The sequence below is a fragment of the Pseudophryne corroboree genome, chromosome 5 (assembly GCF_028390025.1).
Source record: "Pseudophryne corroboree isolate aPseCor3 chromosome 5, aPseCor3.hap2, whole genome shotgun sequence".
Lineage (NCBI taxonomy): Eukaryota > Metazoa > Chordata > Amphibia > Anura > Myobatrachidae > Pseudophryne > Pseudophryne corroboree.
This window is the reverse complement of record NC_086448.1, coordinates 496,055,101-496,068,556: the sequence shown is the minus strand read 5'-3', so window position 1 is coordinate 496,068,556 and position 13,456 is coordinate 496,055,101. Positions and strand designations below refer to the sequence as shown.

At 41.1% G+C, this 13,456-nt stretch overlaps 1 protein-coding gene across 1 annotated transcript in view; it reads right to left on the bottom strand.

Moving 5' to 3' along the window:
- CDH20 (cadherin 20) overlaps positions 1 to 13,456 on the bottom strand; it is a 770,622-nt gene that overhangs the window by 174,289 nt on the left and 582,877 nt on the right. The gene's annotated exons all lie outside the window — the stretch shown is intronic.

Here is a 13,456-nt window from a genome sequence, read left to right as displayed (position 1 = left end):
CATTAACAGTAGCTGCTAGTTCCATTTTTGCTTGAAGCTGCTGACAGATTACTAATTGCAGATATATTATAGCGTGGACGCATGTATGCCATATAAGCAGCATGTTTTATGTGTGAAACTTAATGGCTCTTTAATCCTGATGAGTTGCAAGGACATAAGGATACATTTCTGTGGTGTCCTTTTCTGAAATCAGATCTCCAGGGAACAACAACACTACGGTTTTGTTTGCTGTGCAGTATTTAATATACAGTATCTCTGACTAATTAGATTACTTAATTAGCAGCTTTCCTTAAACAAGAGGCATTTTAATATTCATTTCAAGTACATAAAATAATTTGATGCACGCTTGATGGCAATTTTGTAATGAGGCAATCGTTTTCTAAATGCAACTATATGTCCTAATAAAATGAACAGTGGGTGTCTAAGATATATTTCAAGTACTTGTGTACCTGACATGTTGGTGAAGGTGAAAATCTCAGAGCTGTGGCTTTTATGCTTGATCAATGTGCCCGCTTATACCTTAAGCAGCTATGCTCATAAAACTTCACACCATCTTTAAATTCATAAACATGTAGCCTTTGCTCAGTACATCTCTTTTGCTGAGTACACCTCTGGTGCAAATCTCACTCTCCTCCTCACCAGGTACTGTATCCTAATATTAACAAGCCTCAGTTTCTTCCCAGCTATCTGTATTGCGGGCCTATTTCTGAGTTGATCGCAGCAGCAAATTTGTTAGCAGTTGGGCAAAACCATGTGCACTGCAGGGGGGACAGATATAACATGTGCAGAGAGAGTTAGATTTGGGTGGGGTGTATTCAAACTGAAATCTAAATTGCAGTGTAAAAATAAAGCAACCAGTATTTACCCTGCACAGAAACAATATAACCCACCCAAATCTAACTCTCTCTGCATGTGTTACATCTGCCCCACCTGCAGTGCGCATGGTTTTGCCCAACTGCTAACAAGCTTGCTGCTGCGATCAACTCAGAATTAATCCCTGCATTCTATACAGTGTTATGCAGCAGGCATTTCTTTATTTTCATCTTGTCCCAGATTGTTCCCAAAACATTTTCTATTACAAGCACTCTGCTGGACCTTTATTTAAAGTTTAAGTTGACTTACAAAGTATGTCTACTCACTAACGTATTACTGCTCCTCTCTACTTATCTACTTTGTTTGCATGCTATTTCCCCATTCAGCCCCATGCATTAATGGTGTCTCTCACTTCAAATTCTTGTCTTTCTTCTCTGTAGTATGCTTCTTAATTTAGAATACATGAAAGGTCTTCTTTTGAAAACTTTAAATCCAATATAAAGGGAAACCGCCACTGCGATGGCAAAGCACAACCATCTACTAATCATGAAGCAAAATAGGCGGCACTCAGGAGACTTCACAATTCCATGTAATTTTAATGCATCCAACAATTGTTTTGGGAAACTGCTCATCGTCAGGGAAGAATACACAGTGCATGATACATTAAGTACCTGAGACCTCCCCCCTTGACAATGCTGATCATGCTCACCTGCTGGACGCTGCCAGCCACGGATCTCCCACGTTTGTCACGCTACGGGCCCGGTTGTGAAACAAGGTTTTATTATCCCTCGGGTGGTGGCGTGGACCAGCACCCAAGTGGGGATTCCATCCGGAGGTCAGGATTCCGACCACTAATATTTCACCGGATGTCGAGATTCCGGCATCAGCATCCTGACAGCCGGTAAATTGACTGCCTCCCATAATATATATATATATATATATACATATATACATACCTGTGTGTATATACCACACAGCAAAATATGGTTCAGCACTCCTGGTGTCTGTAGTACTATAAATACACTAAAGCAGCATGATGTAGGCAATGTTTCAGTGCCGCACTTTTGTCAGTGCCACATTAACAAGCGCTGATATGTTGCTTTAGTGTATTTACTACAGACACCAGGAGTGCTGCACCATATTTTGCTGTGTATCTACTACATTGTGCAGGCACCCAGTGCAGATGGTTCATTCACTGAGTTAGCCAGACCACAACAGCCTATATATATATATATATATATATATATATATATATATATATATATATCTATCGTAATTAGGTTGTATTAAAACCAAAGTGTAGAAGCTATCACTTCTTGCATTTGATGTCTGAGAGTGCTGCCATTACTTTTATCTATATACTTTATTTGCAGGAAGGCACCCAGCAACTACTGTTTGTGCTATACGGGGAGTGCCAAGCTTAATTGATACTCTTATACATATATATAAGGCACATTAAACAAACAAACAGGTGAAAGGAAATTGTCCCAGCACTAAAGTGGTTATTGATCAGTCTGTTGCAATGGCCTGCAGCTACAATCTGCTGTGCTCCTTTGGCACAGCCAATATCATCATTCCCTAGAACTAAAGAGACTCCAGCCTACTAAACATCTGCTATTCAGCATCAGTGCAGAGAACACTGGGTGAATGAGAGTTTTAAACCTTCCTGTCTCTCAGTGTTGAGTTCTTGCTGGATCTGTGCAGTTTGGAAAACCCAGAATTCTAAACCTCCACTTCCAGTGCAGACTGCACATGTTTTACTTTATCCTCCCTTGGAGGGAGCTGATCCCACAGGAATGTGGGTAATTCAGGTGAGAGACTACCTCTCTTACCACAATATATACTATATATATATAGATAGATTGATACAGTTTATGCATATAGGACAAGATCACTGGAATAGTGGTGGAAGGCAGGTATATTTGCCCCAGGTTTCTAACCTATGTGTTTGAAACCCTCAGGAATATTATGTTGGTAAGAAGCGGATAAGGGTCCTAGGGTTGGATATAATAAGAACGGGTGCATTCTTCATCCATTTAGGCCCAGTTAAGGTCTTTGGGCTTTTAGCCTCACAGGAGGCTAATTAGGGCTTTCAGCTATATGAGCTTGTTAAATAGGCTGTCAGCCTGATCATTGGACCGAACACTGCCATCTACCCCAGGTGATGCTTCCTAGTCCCCTGACCCTTTTAAAATAAATAAATAAATAAATAAATAAATATATATATATATATATATATATATACTGTATATATTAGTAAAACAATCCTGGCATACCGTATGTCCTGTCACTTTAACCTGTTCCTTCTTGCCCCCCCTCACTATTCTAACCAGAACACCTCTCATGTTGGATGACTGTCCCATCTCAATCAGCAGTACAGAGCGCTTTTGTGGGGGACCTCTTTGTTTGTTTGTTTGTTTTCTCTACCTGCCTGATTTTCTTTATTCCCCCCTCATCACTAGCTTCAATCATTTTAACTCCCCATCCCCATAACTCATACTTTTTACCCATCTCATTCCTTCACTACTCCCTCTGTAACCATCTTATTTTTTTCACCATTATCTGTCTATATTGCTTTCTTCTTCCTCTACATCAGCCTTTATTTTTACCTACTCCCTTTTTACTTAAAACAATCCCTGTCCAATTTCTGTTTTTCTTTACTACTCACCTCATTAATCTCATGTCTCTTCTTTAACTCGCTCATTCCCTTCACCTGTCTACAAATTCTATTTACTCTTCCCTCTTTAACAGTCTCAGTAGTTTTAGCTTCCCCCATTCCCTTCACCCCTACCCCATTCCTTTCACCTTAACCATCTATTTTATCACTCCCTCTTGCTTGTCCCCTTTAACTTAACCCCATCTTTTGCCTCCTGCTTTCTATTCACTGTACACAACTGTCTACCCTCTGTCAGTGCCAGTGGGTTAGAGACAAGGAGTCTGAGATTGTGTACATGCTGTTTGTGAACTGGTGCCTAATTAAGGTACCCATTGAAACTTGCTGTGAAAAGTCTGTTTACTATGCTGTTGAAGTAAACGGTCTGCATTTCATTCATACAACTGTGTCAGCATCTTGTCTGGTGGAAGGTCACTTGTTACACTCTCTCTCTCTCTCTCTCTCTCTCTCTCTCTCTATATATATATATATATATATATATATGTTGCTTGTGGGTGAACCCACACTCGGTGCTGTAAATCAGTTGTTGGAGGGTGCCTTCAGTACAGATGTTATGCAGAATTAAAGAAAACTGCGGCACTCCGAATGAAAAAAGTTTTAAATCATAATAAACAACATGACAGCATGTGGTGGGCTGACGTTTCGGTACTCGCAGGTACTGTTTTTTTTTTGTCTTTCAGCACGGGGCTTTGAAAAAGGTACCTGCGAGTACTGAAACGTCAGCCCACCACATGCTGTCACGTTGTTTATTATGATTTAAAACATTTTTTCATCATTCGGAGTGCCTCAGTTTTCTTTATTTATATATATATATATATATATATATATATATATATATGTATATATATATAAATATAAAATTATACATATATATATATATATTTCATTTTATATATATATATATATATATATATATATATATATATATAAAATCAGAAGTAGTCTTATAGCTCTCCTTACCTTTTTCCATGCTTCTTCTGCTATGTCATAATTACATATACTTTGTCTGCCAATGAAATACCAATGCACTACACATTTCAATTTAATTTAATTCATGTATGTGCTTTATTTTTGATCCATGCCCTCAAAGTTTCACAACAATCTTACAGAATCATAATCTATGTTAAAAGAAAATAATGTTGCCTAGAGCCAATGACCACAGAGGGATAGCATTATGGGGGCATTGTCAGAAGCTATTTTGTCTTATTTCAGCAGTTGAGCTCTGTGGAGCTGCATGTCCCTCCAGCAGTGAGACACATACCTTTGTAAAAAAAAAAAATCCCCAGTAGTTTATAAGCAATGGCAGAACACGGTTGACTATACTAGGAGAATTAACAACAAAAAAAGTCATTGTTGACAAAATATATCATATTCTATGTAAGCTTTGCTTCTAATTAAGAAACTATCTCCATATGACATAATTTTGTAAATTATGCAGCACAATGTAACCAACCTGACAGTATAACAATTTGTGAACTTTCTCTACAATTAACCATATACATTTTCTAAATATTGCTTTTGTAATGCTTATGAACGCTTACAGCATGTAGACAAACATGTATACTATATGACAACAAAACAGATTCCTTTTTTTTAAATTTCAAAGGCAGACAAACGTTTCACAGAAGGTAAGTATACAGTGATGTTAGCACATGTGCAATAGTGACCCACGGTCATACTGTACTTGATACTGAACAGCTAATTTTAGCGTATTTAACATTGAATGGCCATTGCTTTCAGAACATTCGATGGCGGCTGCCATAAGAAAAACGCCATCGAATGGTACAGTATCATGACAAGAACAACATTGATGGTGTTAAACCATCAAAATTTGATGTCCATCCCTAGCATAGCTACATATAACAGAACAAGAGTCATGGATTATGTGTATGATTGCATTTGAATACTTGATGCATTTTAATAATTCTACAGCTTTATGTAAATTATTCTGTTTACTACACATAATTCAAACCCTTGTCCAGTCATGTTACAGTTAAAGATAATGGTTCATTAAATGTTCATAATCTGTTTCTTTCATTGCAGCAACACAGATCATAATTAACTGTCGGTATCTGGTTTTCTGTCTTCTGTCTTTTTTTAACTTGTTATTGACTATTTAAAAATATCTTTTAAAGAAAGTGTGTTAAAGGAAACTAGAATATACATACAGTACAGTAGCTGTTGCAGTAAGCATAAATACATACATTATTATGACAACACCATTTGATGACTAGTCATCACAGAGTCCTATATATCTTCAGCTGAGGTCTTTGTAGTGGCCTTGTCAAAACACCAGCTGTCATTTTGTCAGCCTCACAGTATACAGAGAGAATCCCATCAGGTTCCATTAGATCACATAGATGGGGTTATGTGACATCAATATGCTTTGTTCTGACATTGATTCTCTCACTATTTGTGAGCTTTGTACACCCCTGGCTGTTTCCCTATATAACTATTGGTAGAACCATTTTTTCTTGGAGATACTCTAACAGTTGGCTATATGTAATAATTTCTCGGTCAATATAGCCTGCAACAGCTTATTCTACCCCTGTAGAATATAAGGCAAGTGACACTTTATCCAGGATGAGGAAATTGGCTATTTGCAATCCTCTAGTTTGAATACGTGTCCGCTTAGTAATTTACAATAACTGGAACCACCAGTCCAATCTGCATCCATATCACCTGTGAGTGTAAGGTCACCTCTTCCTTATATCTTAGATTTATGTCCACAGTCTGCTTAAGATATTGACTATTTTGAATGCATTCCATTCACAGAGATAATTCACAGAGATAATTTATCAATACCCCTGCTGCTGTCTCCTGTTAGATTATTAAGTACATATGTTGACTTATCATTCAGGAATATGGATTGGTCTATATGCTATTTATCTGTTTTTTAAGCAGTTAGTGCATCTCATCACTGGATTGAAATGATTAGGATTAATCTTGGAACAATTAGTGAGCTGTTTGTTAACTGACTTCCTTAGGGTCAGGGTTCCTAGATATTAGTGCTGCTTATGGATGCAGCTGGACCTTTCTTCTATTTGGCAGTGTTTACTCTTTTTTTTTTTTTAAGCACTTCAGCTGTTATAATGAATCACTGATTTTTCCCTCTGCGATAGTGGGTCTCCTTTTCAAGTGAAACTTCTTTGGTAACAGTATCTCAAACTGGAAGTGTAGCAAAAAAGCATCAGAAAAGTGCAGTCCACTCTGATATCCAGCATAAAACGAATGCACAAAGTTACACATACTCCTACAACATGAACACCAAGGACCATTGCCCTAACCGGTATCCGTTCACATGGTCGACCATGTTATGGTCGACAGTCATTAGGTCGACCACTATTGGTCGACATTGACATGGTCGACATGGACACATGGTCGACACATGAAAATGGTCGACACATGAAAAGGTCGACATTAGTTTTTTAACTTTTTTTTCTTTTGGGGAACTTTTCCATACTTTACGATCCACGTGGACTACGATTGGAACGGTAATCTGTGCTGAGCGAAGCGAAGGCACCATGCGAGCATGCGAGGGGACGCGGTGCACTAATTGGGGTTTCCAGTCACTTTACGCAAAAAACGACACCAAAAAAGTTAAAAAACTCATGTCGACCTTTTCATGTGTCGACCTTTCATGTGTCAACCATTTTCATGTGTCGACCATGTGTCCATGTCCACCATGTCAATGTCGACCAATAGTGGTCGACCTAATGACTGTTGACCATAACATGGTCGACCATTCATACCGGAACCGCCCTAACCACAGGGAGCACACCCATTCCCCAAACACCTCCACAGACACTGAGACAGGCATTGTCCAGCCTGGGGCACCCAGTACAAGGGGTAATGTGCCCTGGGTCCCGAATTGCACTGACCACTGTTGCACATGCTCCAACTCCAGGAGGTGTCCAGTCAGCTGCATACTTCTCAAACATTACGATCAGATTACCTCACTTAAATGTTGCTGTAGCATATGGAGGTCCAGATAAGTATAATGTATCTTTTTTTCTGAACATAAAATGTAATATATGGTATACATGTCTGTTCATAAGGGCACTGCACAGTGACATTGATACAGTAGATTATTATTACACATCAGTCCCAGCATGACAAGATGAGGCATCCATGCTCACTGATCTGGTGTCTGCAGCTGGCTTACTGTATGTGTCATCAGGACTCAGTGTCATTGTAGCTCCCCTACCAAGTAACAAGGCATTGTAACCCAATGCCAATTGACTGGTCACTGCGGAGTACTGAGTCGACCTGAGTCCCAGCTCGGGTCACTTAGGGATTATTTATTATTATTAAACTTTATTTATAGGGTGCCACAAGTGGCTTGCAGTGTCATCCAGAGGGCAACACAAAAAAACAGTACAGAGTAAAACAGTACAGTACAGAGAATTTTACAATACACTATACAAGTAATAAATACAGTAGCACTACAACTCTCAATACAGCCATTGACACAAGGGGTATAATGTAAAGATTCAGCTTAAGGTGAAGCCTGTATTTATTAGTGTGGGTGCTGATAACGAATCTAGGTCATCTGAAGTAAACCAATAAAACAAATAAATGGACTATGGGTGCAGAGAACCTAAAAAAGAGGTGTAGAGTGCAGCTTTTATGTAAGAGAAGTAGGTAATGAGAACAGGAGGAGGAGTACGCTTCTCAAAGGATGCGGGGAGACTAACACAAGATATAAGCAATGATTCTGTGTTAGGGTGGCTCTAAGGTCAGAAAGTAGGAGTGGGAGCATTGGAGGGTGCAAGAAGGAGAGGTAGACCATGGATGTTGTTGCCGAGCATCCTAGTTGTGGCAAAGCTGGCGCGGCTAGTGTGCCTGTGTACTATGACACATCCGTGAAAATGCATGTACTGCCATAGGATATACACTGTGCTGCAGCTAGTTGCAACTTGGCATTTAAAGTCACACCCATGGCACGGCATGCCATGTGTACCAATGCAGCCATGCCACTGGTGCAATGAGCATGGCTACATCTGTATGTGTTGACATTGTTGAAGTGGTGGATGAATAAGCTTTAATAATCAGGTGGATTTTCAGCACCCACTTGAAGCGCTGCAAGCTGGGGCATAGTCTGATGGAACAAGGGAGATTGTTCCAATGTTTGTGGGCAACACAGGAGAAATGCTAGATTATGGAGTCAGATGTGGTAACCAGTAGAGAGGAGAGGTGGTGGTCATTTGCCAACCAAAGAGGGCGGGAGTGAGTGTGTATGAAGTTGAGGATGGAGATTTAGGATGCAATGAAGTAGAATAGGGCTTTGTACGTGGTGTTGAGGATTTTGAAGGGGATTCTGTAGGTGAAGGGGGAGCCAGTGAAGGACTTGACAGAGAAGGCGGGTAGATGTGGAAAAGGTGGAGAGGAAAATACTGTAAGTCTATCTGCAGCACTGAATACAGATTGGAGAGGGGCAAGAAGATAGTAGGGGAGTCTGGTGAGGAGAATAATGCAGTTTTCAAGGTGAGAGATGATCAATGAATGGTGTTTGTGGCATCCTGGGAGAGAAAGGGTCTGATGTGAATGATGTTGCAGAGCTAGAACTGACAGGATAGGGAGACGGATAGGGAAAAATCAAGAATGACTCTCAGGCAGTGGAGTTGGTGAACAGAGGAGATAATCGTGTTGTTGACAATGTTAGAGAGGTCAGGAGGGGAGGGGACTCTAGATGGAGGTTTCTGAGTCCAACCGAATACCGCCTCCGATCATCCCGCAAGTTCAGATCTCAGATCTAAAAACTGAATGTTGCATGTTTTGGATTGCATGTTAGGCCCTCCCTTGCCATTTCACATTGAAAATTACTGGAAATTAATGTTATTGATGTTATTTATACTGAAGGAACAAAAACAGGATTAATTACATGATTTCAACTGTTTTAACAAGTTTTGAAGAAATCCAGATTCAAAACCAAAACACTTGAGAGTGGTTTTTCCAAAATCAAATCCAAAACATGACGATGATTTAGAACCATAACCTGGGGGTCTGCACACATCTCTAGTTCTAGCCCCACTCACATGTCATTATACATTAGTGCTTATTAGTGGTAATTAATTTTACCCATTAAGTCCTCATGGCTTCCACCTGTGACATGTCATTTTCAGGCATTCACCTTGAGACCAGTGTTCATGCCCCCTACTCCCACTGATCCCTCCCCATTTACAGTGTCTAATTCTCGATAATTGATTATGTGTTATTAGATGAGGAAATTACTTTCTTAAAATGGGGAAAAAATGTAAGATTCTTTTTTTCCTTTTCTCAACAAAAATAATTCAGCTATGAAGCTGTGAAAAATCCAACGGTGTTTTCAGTGAGAAGGAGCAAAGATCTTATACATAGAATGGTCCTGCTTTGCACTCACAACTTTATTTTATTGTGATGATGCAGCAGTCATACCATAATTCCATAACACTGGATTGCTTTGACAGTTTATTCACTGCGATCATGCTGTTTTCAATATGACGGGGCAGTTCTGTGGTGTTTGGTGTCCCACTGCAAACTATAAAATTTGCTCCCCCCAACATGTATGTCTCTTTACAAGTGCTACAGTGTAGTAGGGATGGCAATCAACCATTGATGATTCATAATCATCAATAGTTTATAGCAATGTAGAATACTTTTCTATAGATGTGGGAGAACCAGATGGCATAGCATAACCAAATGTTCTTTTTTTTAAAAAAACGATGCTGGGACATTGAGCATAACACTGCCCCCTAACACTCATGAAGCCCTGACCCCATGTTCTGATTGGCCCACCGACCAGTGAGTGAAAAAAATGGGATGACCTTCGGTTTTGGAATAGTTGGTAGCCATCAATGGTTACTTACCATTTTGCCATCAATGGTAACCATCAATAGCCTCAGCACCCAAAGCATGTAAATCTTATAGCACCATCATTAGTACGATCAACATAGGAATAGCTATCATTGATAGTAACAAACTGATGCCTGGCTAACCCACCAATAACCATTCCTATATAACCCCAAAGTGTATCAGACAGTAACTAATACCGCAATCTAGCACATGGGTGGAATTTAAAAGTCAATAAAATAACATGAGGGGTAGTTTACATCACTCACCATTAGGATTAGGGAAACTATATGTATGTATGTATGTATGTATGTATGTATGTATGTATGTATGTGTTGTATGTATATATATATATATATATATAATCTATATCTATCTACAGTATAAGTAAACTACGCAGGAAAATAGACCAAACACTACATCATTTACAATCGTAATGCATCATAGGTAAAAAAAAATTTATCATTTTATGCTGACATTTACATTTCAGTTTGTACGCCGCCCTCCCAAATCTAAATCTCTCTGCGCATGTTACATCTGCCCCCCTGCAGTGCAACATGGGGTCTAATTCATGTCTGATTGTAGATTTGCTAAATTTAGCACATCTACGATCAGTTTCTCAGACATGCGGGGGGACACCTGGCACAGAGCTTGTCCGCCCCACATGTCTGGCTCTGCCACCACCCTCACACGGGTGCAAAAGAATTGCATGGCGGTGATGCTTTTGCACCCAGAGAGTAGCTCCCTGCCTGCGCAGATCCTGTGTGCCAACAGGGGGCTACCCACCGCATCTCAGTCCCCGCAACAGTACGGACATGCCTGTGTTGTCCGGACCGCACCCTGCCAACGACGTTCTAATGCCATTGGCACGCCAGCTTCCAACTCCGTGAATGCCTCTGCCTGTCAATCAGGCAGAGGATATCGCGGCCCTGAGATGCTGCTAGCATCTAACTGGGCTCCCGGGGTGCGCATGTGCAGTGTGCACGCTGTGCAAGCGCACTCCACAAAGGGCTTCAGACTGCGATCGCTGCCGCTGCAGCGATCCAGTCTGAATTAGCACTATGGTTTTGCTAAGGTGCACAGTTACTAGCATTTTTGCTTTGCTCACAACGCAACGTCCGATTAGCCCAAGTACGTAATGTTTGCTGTTTGAATGAAACATTTTAAAATACTATAAAATGTAATCAGCTAGCATGTTATAGTTATTGTAACATTTCTACATGTTTTAGTTTGTACTGTCAGCATGTTTCAGGTCCCTAAAAAGTTACATTCAACTGAAAGCAATTTTCTGGTTTGTCAAGTGAATCATGAAAAATCAGCTCTGCACACATACAGTAAGAGGCATTGAGTATATGTGACCGGCAGAATACAGACGGCAGGATCCCAGCTGTCAGATGGCCGGAGGGGTGAGCGGAACGAAGCCCCTTGTGGTGGGAATAGTCCCTGTTGGGATCGGCGTGATTTTCAGATGTCGGGATCCCGGCGTCTGTATTGTGGAGACTGCCGGTCACATAAACGTAACCCAGTAAGAGGGCTGCAGTTGATGGTGCTGAAATTAGGAGCATCATTTCAGTGTGTGCCATAAAGCAAACTTTGTATGCTTGGAAGTGAGAAAAGATTTGATTTGAACTGTTTACAAATACATGATAACTATAACGAACATGTAAATGCTATATATACTGCTCAAAAAAATAAAGGGAACACTAAAATAACACATCCTAGATCTGAATGAATGAAATATTCTTATTAAATACTTTGTTCTTTATATAGTTGAATGTGCTGACAACAAAATCACACAAAAATGATCAATGGAAATCAAATTTATTAAACCATGGAGTTCTGGATTTGGAGTCACACTCAAAATTAAAGTGGAAAAACGCACTACAGGCTGATCCAACTTTGATGTAATGTCCTTAAAGCAAGTCAAAATGAGGTTCAGTAGTGTGTGTGGCCTCCACGTGCCTGTATGACCTCCCTACAATGCCTGGGCATGCTCCTGATGAGGTGGCGGATGGTCTCCTGAGGGATCTCCTCCCAGACCTGGACTAAAGCAGCCGCCAACTCCTTGACAGTTGGTGGATGGCGCGAGACATGATGTCCCAGATGTGCTAAATTGGATTCAGGTCTGGGGAATGAGCGGGCCAGTCCATAGCATCAATGCCTTTGTCTTACAGTTACTGTTGACACACTCCAGCCACATAATGTCTAGCATTGTCTTGCATTAGGAGGAACCCAGGGTCAACCGCACCAGCATATGGTCTCACAAGGGTTCTGAGGCTCTCATCTCGGTACCTAATGGCAGTCAGGCTACCTCTGGCGAGCACATGGAGGGCTGTGCGGCTCCCAAAGAAATGCCACCCCACACCATTACTGACCCACTGCCAAACCGGTCATGCTGGAGGATGTTGCAGGCAGCAGAACGTTCACCTTGGTGTCTCCAGACTCTGTCATGTCTGTCACATGTGCTCAGTGAGAACCTGCTTTCATCTGTGAAGAGCACAGGGAGCCAGTGGCGAATTTGTCAATCTTGGTGTTCTCTGGCAAATGCCAAACGTCCTGCACGGTGTTGGGCTGTAAGCACAACCCCCACCTGTGGACGTCGGGCCCTCATACCACCCTCATGGAGTCTATTTCTGATCGTTTGAGTAGACACATGCACATTTGTGGCTTGCTGGAGGTAATTTTGCAGGGCTCTGGCAGTGCTCCTCATGTTCCTCCTTGCACAAAGGCGGAGGTAGCGGTCCTGCTGCTGGGTTGTTGCCCTCCTATGGCCCCCTCCACGTCTCCTGATGTACTGGCCTGTCTCCTGGTAGCGCCTCCATGCTCTGGACACTACGTTGACAGACACAGCAGACCTTCTTGCCACAGCTCGCATTGATGTGCCATCCTGGATGAGCTGCACTACCTGAGCCACTTGTGTGGGTTGTAGACTCCATCTCATGCTACCACTAGAGTGAAAGCACCGCCATCTTTCAAAAGTGACCAAAACATCAACCAGAAAGCATAGGAGCTGAGAAGTGGTCTGTGGTCATCACCTGCAGAACAACTCCTTTATTGGGGGTGTCTTGCTAATTGCTTATAATTCCACCTGTTGTCTATTCCATTTGCACAACAGCATGTGAAATTGATTGTCAATCA